At 36.9% G+C, this 22,953-nt stretch overlaps 1 protein-coding gene and 1 pseudogene across 1 annotated transcript in view; one reads left to right on the top strand and one right to left on the bottom strand.

Moving 5' to 3' along the window:
• Positions 1 to 22,953, top strand: part of KIF13A (kinesin family member 13A) — a 198,487-nt gene that overhangs the window by 11,675 nt on the left and 163,859 nt on the right.
• Positions 17,464 to 22,953, bottom strand: part of LOC105865109 (small ribosomal subunit protein eS12 pseudogene) — a 31,704-nt pseudogene continuing 26,214 nt past the window's right edge.

The raw sequence follows: 22,953 nt of genomic DNA, 5'->3' as shown, positions 1-22,953 counted from the left end.
AGATGGAAGGTGTCAAATGAAATGAGACAGCCCCTGGCTCCAGATACCTGAAGTCGTTATCAGCTAGCTGAGGAGCCTGGGTTTCTTGCAGACATTCTGTGTGCCCTCTTCCTCAGCTAGCACAATAGCATTCGTGTGTGCCTACAGGACATTATAAAAATCATCTTATTTGGACCTTTCTGTTAGTTTTCATCTTGTACAGTTGTATTCTTTGTGGGAACCAGTAATTTGAAGCTGTTCTTGCAGGCTCACAGCTGTTTTATACAACAAGCATGCATGTATGGGGGTGGCAGAATGACATTTCCAGAGCTATTAGCTTAGGACTTCCTTGGGCATCTGGTTTTATTTCTGAGGGTTCTGATACAACCCTGCTATACTCCAGTTAATGCCCAGTATTTCCTGTCTTCCACTGTGGGACAAACTCTGCTTAGTGTGCCCTCTTCCCCTTTCTTTCGAAAGCAGAGTGGAGTTATTGATTCTGTGGGGCCCTTCAGAGTCTGGTCTGTAGGTGTGACAAGCGTTGCTGCCGTTAGAAGAGGCATGAGGGAAGCATCTGTTTGCAGTTCCCTTAGGAGAAGTCTGGAGCCTTGTTTTTTTAAAAGACAGGGAACAGGAAGGAAGCCTCTGAGGAAAGGGAAGTTTTACCCTTTGCTGTTGGTTCTTTGTGTTGTCTTGAGGAGACACTCCCTAGACCATGAAAGACCACAAATATTCATGTGTCTCAAGCTGGGAGCCTCAGAGGATAATCAGGGCAAGGGATTGATGAACCACACAGGTGTTCTGCTGCAAGTGTTGAGTGGATTTATCTCAGATTTTGGAAGGGCCAGGTATAGTAAACCCACATGTAGTTTGTTGAACAGATTAACAAGCCTTTAAACATACTTGAGTTCTCTTCTGGTGTTTAATAAAATATGTCCTCAGAATTGATGCTTTTTGCTCCCCTCTATCTGTTATCCCAGCTAAAGAGAGAATGTGTAAAGATTTATAGCTGCACTTACAGTTATAATTGGAACTCTGTAAATTGTAAGGTTTTAAAATGGAATAGGGTTTTTCTTTGTTTTGACTTTTTGCTTTCTATCCTTAACTACTTCCATTTATATAGTTAAAGATTAGTATTTACTATAAAAATTGTGTAACAGGGAATGATTACATTATTGAGTTAAGACAGGTCTTTAAAATTACTCGTATCAAGGATAATGTTTTGAGTAAAGAAGGAAGAGTGTGATGGTAGGGAAGGTTTGTCAAGATAATGGTATTAAATTTGATCAGCCTTATCTAGTTTTAAACATCTGATTTTTTTTTTTTTTTATCTAGAGTTATACTTACAGTACAAATAGGTAACATAGGCATGGTAATGTCACTTTAAGTTTTCGAAAACTTAAAGTATTCCTGGAATAGTAGAATAGTATTCCTTTTTCAAGGATGACAGCTTAGTATACATTTTTATGTTGAATTATGCAGTGGAAATAATTTTCTAAAATTGCTGGTCTACTGCAATCATAAAGGGCTTTTTAAGGTTCTCTAGCCAGGTTATTATTTAACTAGTCATCCCCCACCCCCAAGAGTGACTTGTAGCTATCCTTGCTCATTGGTTGCCAAACTTGAGGATTAAAAAAAAAGTAGAAATAAAAATTTGGATGAACTGAAAGTTTCCAGCTATTTTTAAATATACCAAGTAATCACAATGCAACAAACATACCACTGTATTTTGACCACCTCATTTAATAAAATAAAGGACAGCTTAACAGAATAGGAGGACAGATATAAACTCTGAATTTAAACCTTGGATAAATTTAATTTTGTAAAAACTTCACCATGTTAATTTTCTCCTTTTCTGGGAATTGCAAAAGTCCTTTGGACTGTGAAGTACAGGTGGATGTCCCTGGTATCTGTGATGTCTAATAGTATTTAATTGTTAGAGTTTTGAGCTGCTTAGACTCTTTTGGACCTTCAAGCCAATGCATACTATAAATCATTAACATATTTTTTCCCTTAAAAATTGACCAAAAATTCTCATTATTTGTGTGTATAGTGGATTGCATGGTAGACTATGTCTTTGTTTTTGTGTTTCGATATATCGAAATAACCTCAGCAATCTTTTTAAAAGTTAACCTAAATAAAATTAAACATTTTTAAAGTATTGTAAATTACCTTGTATCTGAGCCACAGCTTTCTCCCCGGATGAAGAAAAACCTGTTTGCCTCTTGCAATGTTTTTATAGACAGCAGTTGAGTATAAATAGCTAGTTTTGTAAAATGCCATCAAATGTTGTGGCAGAGTGTTGTAGCGGCCAAGAACGTGGACTTTGGAGGCAAACTACTTGTGTTTGAGTCTGACTCCATCACTTACTAGTTGTGAAATGTTGGACAAGTCCCTTTTAACCCTCTGTGCTTTGGTTTTTCTCTTCTGTAAAGTGGGAATAATAAAAGTACAGACCTTCTGGAGTTGTGAAGATTAAGCACAGTGTTTGGCACATAGAGCACACTAAGTGTTGACAGTTTTATTATTTTTATTACTGTGGGACACTTAAAACTTGTTGACTTGAGTTTTGTTTCTCATATTGCTTGTTATTTATTGCAGGCTTAAGAAAAGAAATCGCTTTTTAGCACCTAAAAAGAGCAATGAAAAAAAAAGAAAGTCTCAAAAATTTTTGTGCTTAAGTCTTAAGATTTTGTGATTACTTTTGATATTTAATGCAGCAGTATGCATTTTAAAGTCTCTCTTTAGAATGTCAAATCAAGCACTTCACACATCTCAACTAACAAGTGCACAGGAACACTGCTTTGCTGAGATAGATGCAATGCATTTGCAGAGGAAATTCCTTATAACAGGTGTTCACTTGTCTCTGGTTCTTGGCAGTTATTCATTTGGGTAAAGAATTTATGTCCATTAGCTGGACAACTAAAAATATATATATAAAAAATTAGCCGGGCATGGTGGCGCATGCCTGTAGTCCCAGCTACTTGGGAGGCTGAGGCAGCAGGATTGCTTGAGCCCAGGAGTTTGAAGTTGCTGTGAGCTAGGCTGACGCCATGGCACTCTAGCCCGGGCAACAGAGTGAGGCTCTCGTCTCAAAAAAAATAAATAAATAAATAAATAAAAGAATTTATATTTAGAAATTATATGTGAATACCTGTAAGAAGTAAATATTCCTGACAAAAATTTGATGTGTTATAAAAAGTATGTGCATGAAGAATGGGGACTGGAAGCCCAGCCATGGAATAAGATCTGAGAGAACCACCTGAGTGCAAATAGCCTGTCCTGGAATTGACCCATTGTCTATTATCTGCTTAACGAGAGGGCTTGTTGGGAGATCTGTCCCTGGTTTTAGGGATGGGGCTGTATCTCCAGTTGTGATATCTCCTGCTCTGTGTTCTAGTTATTGGGGCCTGGTCCTTTGCTTAGACACAGTAGGTTTCTCACTAAATGTTTGTTGTGCTTAATTATATTTCTATTAATTGAATATATGGTTAGCTTTAGTTAGCATAAAGGATTCATAGACTGCCAGTACTACAAAGTCATAAATTGATTTCTGAGGAAATGATCAGCTGAAGCTACTGAAACATTGTGTTCCATAATATTAAGTTTCTGTACTTTTTTTTTTCCTTCCTGAGACATCTGACTTTATTTTCCCCAGACCCATGCTGGTGACTCTTGTTCCAATGTTTACCATATTGGAGAAGATGGACTGAGGGCCTCCCTGTTAAAATTCAGAATAGGTGAATCTTTTTCTTGTATATCTGGTTCTCTGGCATCCCATAAGTGCATATATTTGATCCCAGAACTATTATTTATTTATTTTTTTGGAACTCTTTTGGGTTTTGGCATTCGTAACCTGCTAAAATTTGGAAAATATATTTAGGATATCTTGTAGAAATTTTCTAGTTTCCTTTGAATTTATTGGTTATTTTCATAAAAAATTTTCAAAAAATATACCATGCAAACCTAAAGGTATGCATATTTGTGCTTTTTTTTTTTTTTTTAACACATTAACTGCCATGTGAGTTGTATGTAATTCACACTGGTTTTGAGCCTGGTGCCTGATGAAGCATATGTAACCCACATGTCTCTTCACCTTGGGAGCTGTATGAACTATTTTTCAAGTTGCATGTGACTCATGCACAGGAAACAATAAAAAATAGCAAATTTTTCATTAAATTAGAAAGTATCATTTTGCTTTTGAAGATTTTATTCTATTTTCATAGTAAAACACTGTGGCCCCAAGGAAAAACAGTTTTTTTTTCTAGCATGGCAGTCAATGTGTTAAATAAGAGAAAGATGCATGTTCTCTTAGAATGGCTTTTTTTTTCCAGCAGTGGGTCGGGGGTGGAGACAGCGTCTTAGTCTGTTGCCCAGGCTAGAGTACAATGGCATCATCAGAGCTCACTGCAAACTCAAACTCCTGGCCTCAAGCACTTCAGCCTCTGAAGTAGCTGGAACTACAGGCATGTGCTACCATACCCATCTAATCTTTTTCTATTTTTTATAGAGACAGGGTCTCACTATGTTGCTCAGGCTGGTCTGGAACTCCTGGCCTCAAGGAATCCTCCCACCTCAGCCTCCCAAAGTACTAGGATTACAGGCATGAGCCACCATACCTTGCCTTCTTAGAACAGGTTTTGATCAGTTTATTCAATTTAGTTTTTGCGTACAGAAACACACAAAAGTGTATTTCTAAAGTGTAAGTACACAGAAACTAAAGATAATGAAAAGTTTCAATGTGCCGAGTATTTTGTGCATTTACATGAATGAAGTGTGTGTTTTGCTTTTTTCTTTTTCCCCTCTGCATGTAAAGCATCTTGGCCCCACTCAGGCCCTGTGGCTTTGTAAGTGAGGAAAGTAGAGGCATGTGGTTCTCCCATTAGCCTCTCCCTTCTCTCAGCGGAGCTCTTGGAGTTAGCTGCTGCTGTGCCTCCATCCACCCCTGGAAGCAAAGAACATGAAGGGGAGGTGGGACAAGAAGTGGAAGCCAGGACATAGGAGGAGGAGGAGGGATTAGGGACATGGATAGGCTTTGGCTTGATGACCTTGACTTCCCAGCCAGTCCCCAGAGCCCTTTTAGTGATTAGAGACAGCAGCAGGCTGAGATAGGAGAGACAAGGCCAGAGTGCACGTGCCCCATTCTGCAGCTGGAATGTTTTGCGGTATCTGAGGTGTTCATTAGATCATCTTCAATTTTAAATTGGAAAAAGAAAGCCTTTTACATGGCTAATCAGCCTTAGTGATTAGACAGCTATTAATCAGCATGTATCAGCGTCTGTCAGAATGTATCATCCAGGTGCAACACTGAGTGCATAGGAACATTTTTATGTCAGGATGCTGAGAGAGGAGATCCAATGACGGTGTGAAAGTAAATAGATTTCAGATCACTTACATGCTTCCAGCAATTTGCTTGCTTCAATTACCAGGTGTTTTCTTTCTTTCTTTCATTCTATTTTATTAATTTAGTTGTTTTTGAGACAGGGTCTTACTCTGTCACCCAGGCTGGAGTGCGATGGTATGATCATAGCTCACTGCAGCCTTGAACTCCTGGGCTCAAATGATCCTCCTGCCTCAGCCTCCAGAGTAGCTAACAATAGGCATGCCCCATCATGCCTGGCTATTTTTGTATATTTTTATAGAGACGAGGTCTCACTGTGTTGCTCAGGTTGGTCTTGAATGCCTGACCTCAAGCAATGCTCCTGCCTCAGCCTCCCAAAGTGCTAAGATTACAGGCATGAGCCACTGCACCTAGCCTTGAAGTAATTTTAATTTGGTCTTTGACCTAAACATTTGGATCCTGGATATCCCTGGCCATGGGTGTTAGAGACAGGGAACTACTTCTCCCTAAGCCTATTATTTCCTGAATTCTTTCTAGGGATGGAGGTGATAGGTTCAGGTAGGAGTCCTGAGCAGATCTAGCTTATAGTCATTTAAAAGCCTTATATACATTCACTTGAGCATCATGATATCCTTCTATCCCTGTGGTCAAAACCTCTTGCCCTGAATTAAGACAATGACCAATTCCATGTCCATGAAGAATCTGAGCAAATTCCTTCAAGACTGTACACTCCTTGAGGGCAGAGCCCCTTGTCTTACTTATCTTCTGTTTCTTCCCTATTTCTTTCTCCTAGCAACTAGCACAAGCCTTTACATAGTAGGTACGTTCTAGATGTTTTATGATTGGGTATAATAAAAGGTGTGAGTGTAACCTTTACAAGAGCTGTACCTAGGTATGTGAGTCTGTGTATGGAGCGTTTGTATTTGGTCTTCAGGCTGTGTCTGTCACATCTCTTGTGGTTCTACTAATTCCAGTCTGGGCCCTGTGAGACCTCTAATTTCTGCATTACATTATTACATAATCATAGGTCCTGTGCTGTTGTGTGGCTTTTTGGGTAATGTAGCTTTAGACCTTACAACTTCCACCACCACTGCCTTGGGCTGACAAGCAGAGGCCATAGCTTAGCTTTAGCACAACATGAGGTAAGTAATGATTGATCCTGCCAAGAGGTCACCCACTCTTTGACAAAGTTCACATGTTTAACGTTCACTGGACAACCTGTGTAGCAGCCTCAGGGGCAAGTTCTGTGCAGATAACTAGTGGAAGAGAATTCTATCCTAGGCAAAGTCATGAAGTCAGGAATGTTTCATTTCCTATAATGCCAGAGCTGATGTCTGCCCCAGAGGTGGTGTGTGGTCCCGGACTTGATGGGTGGACATAACACCAACCTGACTTGGTTGGCATTCCTGTGAGTTAGGACATGTTCCTCTTATTGTCGTGGAAAGAGAGTGGTGGAAGGGAAAGAGCTTAGAGAAAGGAAAGATGCTGCATCTTCCATTTGCTCTTGTGGCAGTTGTCAAATGTTTGTTTCCCCCTTCTGCAGCACACTTGTCAAATGATGCTTCTAAGTTTGTCACTCCCCCAGGGTTTCTCAGCGTTGTGGGCAATTTGTAGTATGCTGTTCAAGAATGTACATTGGAATGGATGTCACGTGAGAACGGCATTCTACGGGGATAACTTGAATTTTGTTTTTATTTATATTTTTAAGTAAGCCATTTGCAGACTTCATTAACCCTTTATTAAGACTTCATAGACTTTATGAAGCCTTTACAGACTTATTTAATAAGCACCTTATTAACAAGTTACTTGTGATACATCTCACAGCAGTTACCAAACATCAGCAGATCCTAGTCTTACGGCTGAGCCTTGTAGTTTCAGAAACCAGGGCAGAGGGTGGTGGGGGGAGGTGGTGTGGGCCATAGGCCTCACAGGCTAGCCAGCTGAGCAAATGAGAAAACCCACACTGCAGGTCTTTCCTTTGGGGAGTAAAAGACTGGGGGCAGATTGTAGGAAGTTGTGGCCAGTAGCAGTCTGTGTGGTGGGAGTATTTCCTGTCTCGGCTCCTGGAACTTGCATTCTTCCAGAAAGGCTTAGATAGGTTTAGTTTTCCATCTTTGAGTGATTGAGTATGAGATGGGTTCTTTCTGTCTTTCCTTATTCACAGCACTTTTTTTTTTTTTTGAGACAGAGTCTTATTCTGTCGCCTCAGTTACAGTCATCATAGCTCACTGCAACCTTATAGGTGTGGAGCCACCGCACCTGGCCTTTATTCACAGTATTTTTAAAATGACAAAATAACAAGCAACATGGTGCTACTTTTATTATTATTATTTTTAATCCAAGCGTCTGAGGGACCTTTTAGGAACTTACCCCTAACATTTGCATGGCTCGGGGTTTCTTCATGCGGGGGAAGTGAGAGGCACATATCCTTCCTTCCCTTTGTGAAAACTTAAATTTCTTTTAATATAATTTTTTTTCTAATTATAAATGTGATGCCCATTCACTGTTGAACCTTTGGAAATCATAGGATATTAGAGATAAAACTTGCTCATCATACATTAACATTTTGATGTATTTTCCTTTTCCTGTGCGTAGTATTTTATACCACTGAGATGAATAATCCATTTCTTGAGGATACAAAAGCACAGCAATTGTATACTGCCTCTAGGCAATAGCACTGTCTGAAAATTGACAGCCCTAAGGTCAGCTAAACATTTAGTCCAAATCAAAGTTTTGTCTCGTTGAAATTTTCCTTGTTTTGCTTTATTTTTAAATCTCCCTTCACCAAAGTTTTCTTCTCCTCAGACTACTTTTCCCCCGAGAAAGTGCTTAGTACCAACAGGGTATAGAAAGTCCACTGAGTCAAGTTAGATCCTGCTGGAATGTTTGGGGTTTTCCCTCCCTAAGTAATGAAGCAGCATTAGGAGCACTGACTCTGCAGCCCAGGCTCCCTCAGTGCCTGTCTTGGCACCTGCACTTACTAGTTGTGTGATCTCAGGGAAGCTGCTCAACCTCACTGTGCCTTAATTTCCAACTTCACGTGAAATAGATAAAGCACTGTGAGTATTTGTAGTGAGTACTAAGTGTTTAGCTATTTTTCTTAGTGCATTATTATTGTTTATGCAATAATAAGACCCATAAGGCAGAGGGAGGATGCCACAGTAGTGAGATGCTTAATGAAGATAAGAACAAAAATACTTTTTGATAAATTTCTCAAAATTTTATATGATGGGGAAGATGCAGTCAAGTGAATCTGTGCTTGACCCATGTTGAAGCTATCAAGCACTGTGTTGTGTTTGGGTCAGATCTAGGAGACGCTCCATTTATTCACCCCACCTTGTTTGTTAATACTGAGATCGTTGTACTTGAAAAAAAGTCTTCAATGGTTTTTTTTTTTTTTTTTTTTTTTATAAGCAGTTCAGAACCTAAGAAAGTACCCTTGCTCACTGGCAAAGATATGTTCCATAATCTTGAATACTCACTGCTTCAAGATATTAAATCCTTTTAGGGGAAAAAAACATTGGAAATAGATTCTAATGGGTATACCAGGTCATTTCTCATGGGTACTGAAGTTGCTATGTTAAGCCATTTTGGAGATGGAGTTAAAAAATAACACATACATGTCATTTTTATGAGTTGACATTAATAATTTCCATTTTAGCCTTACTTTTGTCCTACCCTCTACCTATTTGAGAAATCTTAACCCATCACACAAACCAATATTGTACTTCTTTTGAATTTGATGACCATGTGGTTATTCCTTAATCTAAAAATTATAACTAAAGGTAACATGTCATCTAGCACCACAAAGACAAGTCTAAAGTAATATACCAAGGTCAAGATCAACCCTGTTATTGCTTTTCATTGCTATGTAAAAAAAAAAAAAAAAAAAAGACCAACCCTGTTAATAAGGCTACTGGATAAGTAACGAGATTTAGCACCACAAATATCTTTAGTGCTATGCTCTGAAAACATCCCACTAATGAAGCACAGTTAAATTGCTTTGTTTTGAGTCACTAGTAATAATTTTTTTTCCTTCCTGATGCTAAAAAGAGAATGGAACTTTTGACTCAGTAAGAGCTATGTGAAATTTTGTAAGGGTTAGAGAATCATTTCTGCATCTGAACTCTGAGTTTCTCTCAATAATTATTGAAATACTCGACATTAAAATGGTCTGTAGGAGATTTGAATCAAATACAACAAAAGTCTTATTCTTCCCCACCTTTGATTTTTTTTTTCATATTTGAATACTATTCTTAGATAGTCGGGCTTTAGATGATATATGTGGCTAGCCTTGATAGAAATATCATTTATTTATCACCTAAGTAAATTTTTGGGCAGAGGATATCTAAAGATTAAACATGACTAAGATATGTCTAAGCATGAAACTAAGAACTATTAGAGAAAATTAATGCAGGCTCCTAGGACAGCTTGTTACCTTTTCATTTGGGACATACTGGTTTCCTTTGATTTTTATCTACCTTTCAAAATTCTAAAACATTTATCTGGGATAAAATCAAGCCACCTTTGAAGTTCTATAGAAGGCAGTTACCTAAGCCCATGAAAAATTTGCTAGGCTAGTATCATTTTCTTCCAAGTTTATATGTTGTTATTTAAAAAAAAAGTCCTTAAGCTTCTGGCTTTCTCTTTTAAGAAAGCAGCATCAGTGCATACTCATTTTGACAGGATTCCACTTGTATTTTCTTCTTCATTGTCATTTTCTACTGTTTTTATGAATTTGATTTACTGGTACTTTACCCAATGATTGGACTCTCTCTCTTTTTTTTAATCTTTGCTTTTTCTGCATTTGAAGTCAGCAGAGAATAAGTTACAGATGTCAACTTAACCACAGACAAGATTTATTAAAACAGTCTTTTAGGCCAATGAATGATCACAGCTTATAAAAAGCAGACTTAATGTGAATATCATTTGCATTTTGTCTACCATTTTTCAAATATGTTCCATGAGAGTCAGTGAGGTGGCTACAATATGAGCAGCTAAGAGAGAAGGAAGAGAATTAATGGAGCTGATTTACTCTAAATGGAATAATTTGCTCTTGGATCATATACTTTAAAATCAAACTTGAGGTATAATTTACCTACAATAAAATGCACCCCTTTTAAGGGTACATGCTCTTGAATTTTTACAACTGCATACACTTGGGTAACCACTGCCACTGTTACGATATAGGACATTTCCATCACCCAAATCATTCTTGCAGGCCCTTCTGCAGTCATCAGTAACATATTTTTCGTATTATAAGAGCTTCTCTATCCCCGTTACCCCATATGACACACACAGCCCCTCTCCACCTCATTTCCATTGGTCACAACATTGAACAGGAAGCAAAAATCTTTGATGCCTAGACCCACTGGTTCTGTAATTACACTAAACGATGGTCTTCATGCACTTTGAATTTACAGTGTAGGGGGAGAAGGGATAGACTGCAATCTAAATGATTGAATCCAGTGCATCTGTGTAAGAGACTTTGGGGTTGGCCGATAACATCAACTTGATTCTGTTCATCACATTGTCATTACATTACATTAATAAGCCAGAACTAAGTGGAGAAATCAAACTCGAGTCAAGCATGAGGAAGACTCTAATTGAATGGAAAGGTGTAGATTGGCTGTGATATACCTCCAACCTGTGGAAGCTCAGAGGAGAGGGAGAGAGGCAGGAACACAAGAGTTTGGCCAGAATAGATCCTACAGTCACAAGCGCTCTGTGGCTGTGCTGCCTCAGGGTGCCTGTGCTGACGTCCAGACTCAGGCGAACTGGCACGCCACCCCCACACCAGCATCAGCTGTTCCCGAGGGCAGGGCCGGCACAGACACTTGTGTCCTGCCCCACCCTCCCCACAGTGGAGCCTTTCTGGCTCCTGCCTCTTCCTGGCTGTGCTCATCTCTGTGCTCGGTGTCCTCTCTTGCCTCCTGTTGCCTTCACAGATCTTCATCTTTCTTTTTTTTGATATCTCTTGTGACTTACGGCTTCTCTCCTGTGTCTCAGCCTTTGCAGGCTGACCTTTCATGGCTCTTTCAAGCCTGTTCTTCAATTTATTACCATATTTTATCCGGATCTAAAGTACCATCAATTATAAGACACATGGACAGTATAGGTGCCACAAAAAGAAAGAAAATCTGTTGCTGATTGAACCATTAATCCTTGATTGTCAGGAGTATACCAATCTAAAATGTTAAAATGTGGAAAAAAGACAGTATTACCAGCCAAACACGGAGCACCTCAGAGCACAGACTGGAGCAAAGGGCTTAGGGGAGGATATCCAAGGTGATGGGAGAGTAAGAGAAATGATTTGAAGCTAAGAGTAAAATGCCTGATGTACACTAGAGTGTGTGTAGTTGCTGGCTGTGGGCCTCATAGTTGGTTGGAGGATTTTAGAAGCCCATGCAAAGAGGAAAATACTATTTGCTATATGATTGCCTATAAGAAGAAAATAAGCCAGTTGCTCAAAAAGAACATAGCTATTCTTGTTACTAAGCCCTGAGTGAAGTATCTTTCTGTCCTCTTATAGTGTAATTTAGAGAACAGTATCTTCAACAACATCTCTAGTATAGTCACGTTTGGGCTGTTTTGTCTAATGTTTAATTTATGGGAGTCAGTTGGTAAAATATTAAAAGTGCAGTTAGGCTCAACACGGTCTGGCCTAATTCAAAGATAAATAATATAAAGTGCTTATTATGCCTGGTGCTCGTTGGGCCAATTGTGTGCTGGTTTCAGGTCTCTGACTTGCATGCTGGGACTCTACTTAACACTGTCTTAATAACTTGTTTTATCGTCTCCACATCAGTTGCTATCTCCTGCCTTTGTAATCCCAGCTCCTTTTCAGGTCCCCCTCTTGCCCCACTCTGGCAAAGTCTGTGCCCAGATCTCATTCAGTTGCACATCCAAGGTCTCACTTCCTTATTTTCTCCAGTCTGAAATGTTCTTTTAGCCTTCTTTCCGCAAACTCATGCTCACTGGTTCCTTTTAGATGATTCAGCATGCATCCTCCTTTAAGAATCTGTCTCTGACCCTTGGCTTAACTTTAAAACCCCCTTAACATTATTTAGATAATTTTAACCACATTGTTATTAACTTGTCCCTCTGCTTTTTTTTATAATTCTTTAAGCTGAATTATAGGGTAAACTTCTAAAAGAGGCTTCGTTTCTTTAGACTCATCAAACGCGTCTAGTGCGGTGGTTGGCATTCAGTTTGTGCCCGAAAACATAAAGAAAGAATGGATGATATGATGTACTCTGAATTGACTCCTTGGTGATGAAGTCAGTAGGGGCTTCTTCCCAGCTCATTTTACTTTTGCTTTGCTGTCTTTCATGCGCTACTATATGATTGACATCACAATTCTTTACTTTCCCTTATTCTCCTGGGAATATATTTCTGAGGAATGACATATAAAAGTATTTTTCAAACGTTTGGCTCAACTTAAAAATTTCACCTCCATCTAAGAGATGATACTTGGATATATCCCTTGGGTAAAGGAAGGAGCCGTCCTGAACCATGACCCCCCAACTGTAATTGATGATCTAAGAAGACTATGCTCTCAGGTAATAGTGTTGAAGGTTATTACTCCAAAATGGTCACTAATGTGTTATCTAGCCTGATCACATTTATAAATGCAAGTTTAGGATATAGAAGGAAAAAAGCTATTCATGGGGGGAGTTTAGCTTAGCAAGGCTTCATGATTTTGAAGTTTAGCACTGTTATTTTCAGTTATGATTCATTTGTTAGGTTCATTCAACAAACATTGGTACCCAGAGGCTATTTCATTAGCTAAAACAAAATTCAAAATTGTTCTTCATGGCCGGGCGCTGTGGCTCACGCCTGTAATCCTAGCTCTTGGGAGGCCGAGGCGGGCGGATTGCTCAAGGTCAGGAGTTCAAAACCAGCCTGAGCAAGAGCGAGACCCCGTCTCTACTATAAATAGAAAGAAATTAATTGGCCAACTGATATATATATATAAAAAATTAGCCGGGCATGGTGGTGCATGCCTGTAGTCCCAGCTACTCGGGAGGCTGAGGCAGAAGGATCACTCGAGCCCAGGAGTTTGAGGTTGCTGTGAGCTAGGCTGACGCCACGGCACTCACTCTAGCCTGGACAACAAAGTGAGACTCTGTCTCAAAAAAAAAAAAAAAAAAAAAATTGTTCTTCATGGCTCCCACTCTCAAAAACTGTTTTCTTTTTTTAGTTTCTAAAGAGATTTTTCCCATTGACTCATACCCTTTTCTTAAGATTCTACCTTCTTGGCAACTTTTAATTCCTAAAGTTTCTGCATTGGTTGGGAATCGTAAATGCCATTCAAAATGAATGCATAACGCAACTTTTTCTAGACTTCAGCCACAACCTCTTGGGGAGGACATGCTGATTGGTGGGAACTCACAGCTTTTAATCAAATGAGGAAACCTGTTAGATGTCCCTGACTTTCATATTTGTTTTTGGGTTAATGTGGAAGTTTAATAAATATAATTGAAAATGATATACCTGAAGAGGAGTCCTCTCTACTTGTTGATAGGAAAGGTGTTGAGACTGTCTTATTTTAGAGTTGTTTTCTCTAAAATAAGTAAACAACTTATTTTACTTATAAGTAAACGGGGTAGAAACGGGGTAGAAACTGCCTGTTTCTACCCCGTTTATTTTTCTAAGAATACATTCTTTCCTGCCTTCCAACTCTTGACTGTTATGTGTTCGTACAGAGAAACATCTGCTATTTGGAGACTTTTATTTTTGGTGGCTACTGAATATTTTATAAAACTCTTTTGCATTGTAGCTCCCAAACATAACATAGCACAGATAATAAAGAACAATTTGTAAATGTACATAAAATACATGATTGTGTATGAGTATGGCTGAGTTTTCCATGCAGGCTCTGTAAACATAAATGAAAATGTCTCTAGAAGCCCTTATGTAGCAGCTGCAGGTATCATATTAGTTTTGCTTGTCATTGTATACCTAGCATGAAGACTTACTGTACACACTAAATGAGTGATAAAGTGTATGCAGCTTCTTTAACAATGAGCTGTATATGGCTTATAAACATTTAGAAATAAATGACATGAAAATGAGAGGATTGCCCACATAATTTTATAATTGGATTTTTATATAGTGAATAAGATAAATAGTGGATGCAAAATAAACTTAGTGTTTGGATGAATAAAAAACCTTGACAGCGGATTAGATGGAATGAATAAAATTAAAGTATAAGAATAAATCACACACCAGGAATTAATCGAAAATATTACATTGTACATTTAAGATGAACTTGAAGGAATTGAATAAAATTGTCCAGTTTGAAACACAAGGATAGTTGACAGAAAAAGTAAATTGCTGTTAGAATGCCCAATTGTAGTCTTTGCCTCACGAAATTCAAATAACAGCTGTACTACATTATAGAGAATAGTCTTTACTATTTATAGCTTATGAAATAATGTTATAAGCAACAAACTATGTATTTGGATATTTATAGACATTTTACTTAGTAATTTCAGTTACTCAGAAGTTTGACATATCTAGTTTTTACTAGATACAGAGTTAGATTTGTGCCATCTAGAACACCATCTGCAAATACAGGTATTCTTAAAAAGCAATTGGAAAAAACATTTCTGCTGAGAGGAATGGAGGGTCAGAGAAAATTTTTTAGGGAAGAGTTTTTTTAAGCCCCTCCAGTATCTTTTGAGGAATTTGGGCTGATTTGATGATCATCTAGAGGTAGTGGATGAAATTAATGCCACTAAAGACAGATTACAATTGATTAGAATGTTTGGTGATTATTCTTTGGTTAAATCCCTCATTGTACTTGAGGTGTGATTGTAACTGTGGATGGCAGCTTAATGGCTTATAGAGGCAGGTGTCTATTATAGGAAGAGTTTTTGATTTCTGTGTCAGATTATTGGATAGAAGCTGCTTCAATTGCAAGGTCTGGCAATAGCTTTTAGAGACATTTCACCATTGAAAATGTTTTCTGTGAATGTTTCCTGGAAGAAACCTAGTCCAAGACCTCAGGCTGTTCTTTTAAAGCTTTTTGAAAACATGTGTGAAGCCATTGTCATGTTGAGCTTTTTGACAATGTGAAGAGGAAAAAACTTGAAATAATTCTGTCTGGCTGATAGATACTCCATATATATCATGTCTTTAAATACTGTGATAAGCTTAATGTTACCTTTACTATTTAAACATAACTTGCCTCCTTAACTTGGTAAATTTCTTGCATATTGGGTTCCTGTTTCCATCTTAGCTGTTTTTATAGTACTAGGTACAAAATAGATAATGGATAAAATTTTGCTAATTAATTTGAAAAGGAGCGACCACCAACAGGTGGTGCTTAGCTGCATAAGTGATAGTCTTTGAAAAAGGGTGCAGATACTGGAGTTTTCTGGACCTCCTCTGCAATGGACCCATTTTTAAGGATCACATAGAGCTAGTGGCTAAAGTCACAGACATTGGAGCCAGATTGTCTGAATGTAATTGCAGTTCTTTACACGTGTTACTGTGTGACTCTGAGCAAGTTACCTGTCCTCACCATGCCTCAGTTTCCTCATTTGGAAATGAGGACGATAGTACCTACATTTTGTAGATGTAGACTGTAAATTTAAAACTATATTAGTAGACCTTTTAAAAATTGTGTTTATGATCTGGAAATACGGCAGTCTTTCAGGCAAACCTGTATATGAGAATAGCTGTTACTATCAGTGGCATCACCTGTAAATATAAAAGATAATGATTGATGTGGTGAATAGATTTGCATGTATTTAGGCAATAATGTGGATGCGTGAACACCAAACTGGCATAAAATAAACATATAGGTTAACGCATAGAAACAACCTGTGTTGAATTGGTATAGTCTCATTCTGGGACTTTGGAAGAAGTCACAGAAAATAGGGACTTGCCAGCATCTCCCCTTTGCACACAGCTTTTTTGCTTTAATGACTTTGTCTTCAGCTGTTATCTTATCCAACCAGCCAAATCATTAAGATTAGTTCCATTGGTGTACTGCAATTAAGATAAATTTCAACCTAGAAATGAATACTTTTTCTATTACATATGATATAGTGAAGTACCTTGTTCTATGTGCTCAAAAAAAAGCACTTGTTGAAGTATATCTGTGGAAATTATAGGGAAGATTTTACTTATTGTATATGTAATGTGGTCACATATCCAGATTGGTTTAAGTGGGGAAAAGTCCACATGAAACTTTGCTATATCAGTTACTGAACTGAGTGCTTCTGAAATGAACAAAAGCAGAGTGCCTGTTAAGTGAATTGGTAGAATAGATTTTGTTGTTGTTATTAATTTATTTAAATAAAAACAGATAGAAACTCAGGTTCTTGGTTCTAGTCCTTGCTTGGCCACTAGTTGAAGAATCCTGGGTGAGTAACATTAACATCTATGGAAACCAGTCCCAGTTAGAGATTAGACCAGATCAGGTCTGTGGGTTCATCCAACTCTCATATTCAGTGATTCTCAATTCAAAGAATTGTATAAAAATCCTTATAAAAATGCACGTAACGGACAATTTAGCTTTGGTCATACAATCAGTATAATTTTACCTTCTGTGAAAGTGTCTTAAGTACGATATAAAGGAAGATAGAATATTGGAAAGAATATAAAATCAGGTCATTAGTATGAAGACTAAGAAAAGTTTTTCCAAAGAAGCCTAATATCATATTTTAAATTATACTGTGTATTATACTTAAAATATAATATTGGTAGCATGTTTAGTCAGCTGCATTTTTTGAGCAATTATTCTAAGGGATGAGGGGATTTGAGAAGACCTTAAACCACCATCCCTTCCAAAAGGAGGAAAAGGTAGTCCTTTGACTATATGAGTTTACCTTTTCAAAAAATGCTGATCTGATTGTGTTTTTTTTTTTTTAATTTCTTTCTTTTTTTTTTCCCATTTTCAGTTGGCCAATTAACTTTTTTTTTTTTTATTTTTAGTAGAGACAGGGTCTCGCTCTTGCTCAGGCTGGTCTTGAACTCCTGAGCTCAAATGATCTACCCGCCTCAGCCTCCCAGAGAGCTAGGATTACAGGCGTGAGCCACCGCGCCCGGCCCTGATTGTTTTAAATTAGTTTCCAGTTTGTTTGTTTTTTTTTTTTTTTTAAGAAACATGAGCCACATTTTTTATTTGTTTAATTTTTGCATCTGAAGTACTCTTCGATGACGTCCTTGGCCAGGATCTTTGCCATAGTCCTTAACTACTACACAACTGCAACCAACCACTTTGTGGGGTTTTTCCCTGTGTTCCCTACTCATTCCCCTAGTTTTTTGTTGTCATCAACCTTAATTAGGTTGATTTGGTGTTCAGCACAAAGGGCTGCCACTAACTTCATGTATGTAGGCTCATCATAGTTCAGTGCAAGCACACAAAGATATAAGCTTGATGCTTGTCTAAGGCTTGGATAGCTTCGTGATTTCACACGTGAGGCTGTTGTGGACCAGAGTGGTCTTAAGTATCTCTTGTGAAGTAGTAATTATGTCCATTTACATCTCCAGCAGTAATGCCTGCCTTGGCTGTGGTGGTGGGTTATAAGTGAAGCTGAATTTTGAATGCACCCAAACCTCCACCTCTGTGCAACTTAGCAGAGGCACGGAAAGAGCCCAAGGAATTTTTGTAATTTCATGACATCTGTTACACAGGGGCTTTAGAGATTTTTTTTTTCTTTTCTCCCTTGTTTAAGAGAATAAATAATAAATAATCAAACAAGAAACGCTTTTCCTTCCCTTTTACTCCCTAAGGGCAATCATTTCTCAAAGTTTGTAGTGTATACTTTGAAAAAGAAAGAGAGAATATGGGTATATATTCACACACCTGTGTATACATATGCATATAATTTTATATAAATAAGATTATCTATATGAATTGTTCTCTAACCTGCTTTTTAACTTAACAGAATAATGACTTCCATAATACTTTCCTTTCCATGTGAATGTATATATGTGCCTACCCTGTCTTTTTAGCTGCTGTATTATATTTAATTATATCTATGAAAATTTATTTGCTCAACCTCTATTAATAGACATTTAGGTTGTTTCCAATTTTTCGCTATAAACAGAACTTCAGTAGCATCAATTATATATTTTTTGCCTTTTTAACCAATTATTTTCTTAATATAAATTATTTGAAATGGAAACCTAGTAAAAGAATATGAATGTTTAAGTTTTAAATACAAATTGCCTAATTGCTTCTAGAAAAGTTGTACATAAAGATATTTTTGGCTCACCGCTGTAATCCTAGCACTCTGGGAGGCCAAGGTGGTAGGATTGCTTGAAGTCAGGAGTTCAAGACTATCCTGAGCAAGAAGAGACCCTGTCTCTATTGAAAATAGAAACATTATCCTGGTGTGGGCATTGTTTCCAGTGGTTGTAGTCTCAGCTACTTGGGAGGTTGAGGCAGAAAGATTGCTTGAGCCCAGGAGTCTGAGGTTGCAGTGAGCTATGACACCACTCTACTCTAGCCAGGGCCATAGAGTGAGACTCTGTCTCAAAATAAAAAAGAAAAGGGAAGAAAAAATTAAAAGTTCTTTAGTAATTAGGAATGTTTTTTTTAGATGAGTGGGTAAGAGTTATTTCTAAGTGTCTGTAAGTTTTCTTGTTTGTTTTTGTTTTAAACATTTCATGTGGATTTCTTTAGGCCTGATTAAAAGTGTATTTGAGGACTTTTAAAGATGAATTCCTAAGATTTAGAGATAGTTATTGCTTTGTAATTTTGTCAGGTGCTCAACTGTTGAATAAATTATGCTTTTGTTAAAATTCTGTGGAGCACTCATCCAACAAATAGGCCCTAAGAAAGGAATCTGTGTTTGTGTACATGTTCTTCTATCTGTTGGTCTTTACAGAAGGTAAATTTAACTGATGAAATCTGTAATTACAGTGCTTTATTTGGTAATCCATTAATAAATCATTTCATAATAGCATATGTACTTGAGTCATTATTTTTGAGTCTTCTGTCCCTCTGATTTAATATAAAGTTTGCATTTAGATTTGTTCAAATACTCCCAGGTTTGTTAGAACTAAATCAGCTTGCTCTCTGCTCTTCTTTGACTTATATGTGAGGAAGCAGAGATTTGTAATTTTGTATTTATAGAGATCAACAGAAAAGATCAGATTCCCCATGCTCTGAGAGTCTGCCAGATGTAATTTACATTTGAACAAGGATTTACAAAAGAACAAGGATTAAGTTAAACAATTGAAGCAGCATGCTACAGACTATATCCTAGGAACACTATTTGGGTCAGTAGTTTTTGTTTTCAACAGACTCTTGCATTGTGAGTGCCCAGTAAATTGGTTGTAATTAATAATTGTCTTAGTGCAAGTCTTTGTTTAGGGAGAAGGGAGTTAGCTAACATAAGTTTATGACTGCATTTTGGGGGAAATGTATCACATTAGCTAATGAGTTTCATGAATGTAAAAGTTCTTAAAATTATTATTTTTAAAGCCCATTGATGTGTATTTGTTATCTGTTAACATTTCTGTTTAGTTTTGACCTCTTGGTCATTCTTTTGATACAAAAGCTGAGTTGGCACTCATTGTTTGTTTTTACTTCATATGCAGTATCATGACAATCTGTATAGTGCAGGATATTTTAAATTGGGGCCAGTGGACCCCCTGAAATTAAATTTAAAATGATGTATTTGTGTGTGAATGTGTAATTTCTAAGGACAAGCATTCATATTTTTGATCAAAATTTCAAAAGTTTCCGAAACTCTAGAAAATTAAGAATGCTGGTGTCAGAGACATTTTATGGTTGTGTTTGGAAGTATGTTTTTCTTTTTCTATCCTAAGTGCTTTCCCTCATTTTTTCCCTCCTCAGGAGACCTGCACTAACAACATAATACATTTGGAGACCCGGTATACAGTCAAGGTCTCCAGACTGTCACAGTTGTTTATATTAAAGTGCTGAAATATATCAGCAGCCACCTATTACTTCTTTAATTACTCAGTAGCCAGAATTAAAATGTTGTGAGTGGCTTTAATTTATAGCAGGAAGGCTTTTGTAGTCACTGTAATAAATATTAAACAGAGCCTTCCCCAAAGACATTGGTCACATGCTTCATCTCTCCAGTAATTAACTTATCAATGAGCTATGGTACACTCTGGTGACTTTTTCCGAAAAGATTTATACTTATGACCCACCAGGGCATGATAAATTTTTCTAAGAAAAGTGCCTTTTTGACCCAGAGGAGACTAATGCAAATTTCTAATGAGTTAGGGTGCATACTGGTTGGCAAGTTTCAGCATCTCCTTTGTATGATATGTGTTCCCCGCTCATCTGGTCTTATTTTTCCCTAGGTCATGTATACTGTGTACGTTTGACATGTGTATCCATATTGAATATAATGTTATAAGGAAAGCAAAAGGCTATTTATCATTAGTTTAAAAGCATCAGAGTGTGGATTTTGCTTTCCAAGAGCTTATACTACCTGCTGCAGCCTCCCATACTGTGAAACAGGCAAAAGAAGGCATGTGGACACAACACTGTGTCCAGTTTGGGAACCAAAATGTTTCCCTTCAACGTTCATATAGCATAAATTACTTTGCTTTAGAAAAGCTACAATGTTAAGAGAAGGAATTGAATTCTGTCATTTTTTTCTTAAGTTGGGAGACATTTGACTATTTGTGTTTCTTATTCCCTAGGAAAAAAAATGGTACTCTTTCTAAATGGAAATTTGTGAATCTACAGTGTTCTCTCCCATAGTGGCGCCACTTTGGGTGCCACATAAAACCACTTGACTACCTGATGACAATTAATTTTAGCCTAGGCACTTTAGTAATGAATCTCTTCAAGTATGTTCTGATGCTCCAATCTGGCCATTCCAGCACCTCTTAGTTTGAGACTGATGGTAGGGGGAACAAGGTAATTCAGTTATGTGTTTGATTAAAATAAAAAATGAACAGACTAGAAAAAAAAATAGACCATGATAGAGGTATAAAAAGTGTATTTTCAGTATCAAATGATGTTTCCTGTGCTGAGTTTTTAGTCCTCCTTGGGCAACACAGTTTTAATTTTTCTTTTTAATTTTGAAAAAGTATCAAGTTGCAAAAATACAGATTGACACATTTTAAACCTTTTCTGCATTTGCTTTATTATGATCTCTTTGTGGGAAAAAATACAGATATAAAATTTTATTTTGGAACTCTTTGAAAGTAGGTTGAATACATTATAACCCTTTAGCCCTTAGTACGTAAGGATGTATTTTCTAAAACTATTAGCAAATTCAGAAAATTTAACAGGCAATGGAGCTTTGCAATTTTGAAGTTAAGGAGGAGCCTGAAAGCAAAACAAAGTAGCTGGCCTTAATAATTATTTGTTATCATAAATTTGTTCTCTTTAAGTTGATCTCTCTAAAATGGAACTATTAAAATTTTCTTTATTTTTAAAAATTTTGAAGCATTGCTTGTATAATAAAGGCTTATGTAACTTATGTGTTTGGTTGTAAGAGTTAAGAAAAAACATAAATATACCCTGTATTACCACCCATCTTGTACTTTTTGTCTCTTGTATCACTTTTTGCAATTCCATTCCTTTCTGTTGCCCTTGTAGAAGGACGTGACTATGCTGAATATTGTATATTTTTTCTTTCATTTTCTTTATAATTTAACTACATTTATGTTAATGCCATGCCTGGTTTTGATCTTTTTGTAAATGGAATGATACTTTTTGAACTTTTGGCTTCACTTTATTTGCCCAGCTATTTTGGGGATACCTTTATTGATGTGTAATTTACATATAATAAAATTTATTCTGTAATAAGCGTACAGTTTGACAGTTTGATAAGCTTTGGTAGTATATATACAGTTGTGCAACTACTTCCACAATCAACTTTGTTCTTGACGTTCATTCGTCCATGTTAATACATGTATCTGTATTCACTTTTGCTGTTGTACGGTATTCCATTGTATGGATATACTACAGTTTATCCTTTCATTGTTGATGGACATTTGGATAGTTTCCAGTTTGGGGCTTTTATGAACAATGGTGCTATACACATTGGGATTGCTGGATCATAGAGTATGTGCATGTTAAACTTTACGATTTATATGTAAAATTGTTTTCCTAAGTGGTTCTACATCACCAGTATTATCAGACTTTAAAATTTTTACCAATTTGGAACATGTGAAATGATACCTAATTGTGGTTTTAATTTGTATTTCCTTCATCACTAATATGATTGTACATCTTTTCATGTATTTGTTGGCCGTTCATTTTGTTTTCTTTTGTAAAGTGCCTATTCTCTTTTTGCCTATTTCTCTCTCTTTTTTTTTGCCTTTTCTAATTGATTACTAAGAATTATTTGTCTGTTGCTTATATAAATCTTTTGTTATGTTACAAACATTTTTTCCTAGCTTGTGGTTTCTCTTTTTACTTGGTTTTAATTTTTTCTTTTTTTTTTTTTTATTATCAGAAGTTCTGGTTTTTAAAATACTGTTTAAAAAAGTTTCTCTTTACTTTTAAGATTAATGCCTTATGTGTCTTGTTTTAAAAAGTCCTTTACTACCCCAAGGTCATAAAAATGCTATCTTATATGTTCTTCTAAAAGTTTTAAAGTTTTAGATTTCACATTTAAATCCTTGAAATTTATTATTTTTAAAGTGATATGAAGTAGGAATTCATTTTCCTG

The sequence above is a fragment of the Microcebus murinus genome, chromosome 15, assembly GCF_040939455.1.
Source record: "Microcebus murinus isolate Inina chromosome 15, M.murinus_Inina_mat1.0, whole genome shotgun sequence".
Lineage (NCBI taxonomy): Eukaryota > Metazoa > Chordata > Mammalia > Primates > Cheirogaleidae > Microcebus > Microcebus murinus.
Note: the sequence above shows the minus strand (reverse complement) of the source record. Positions and strands in the feature narration are given on the sequence as shown.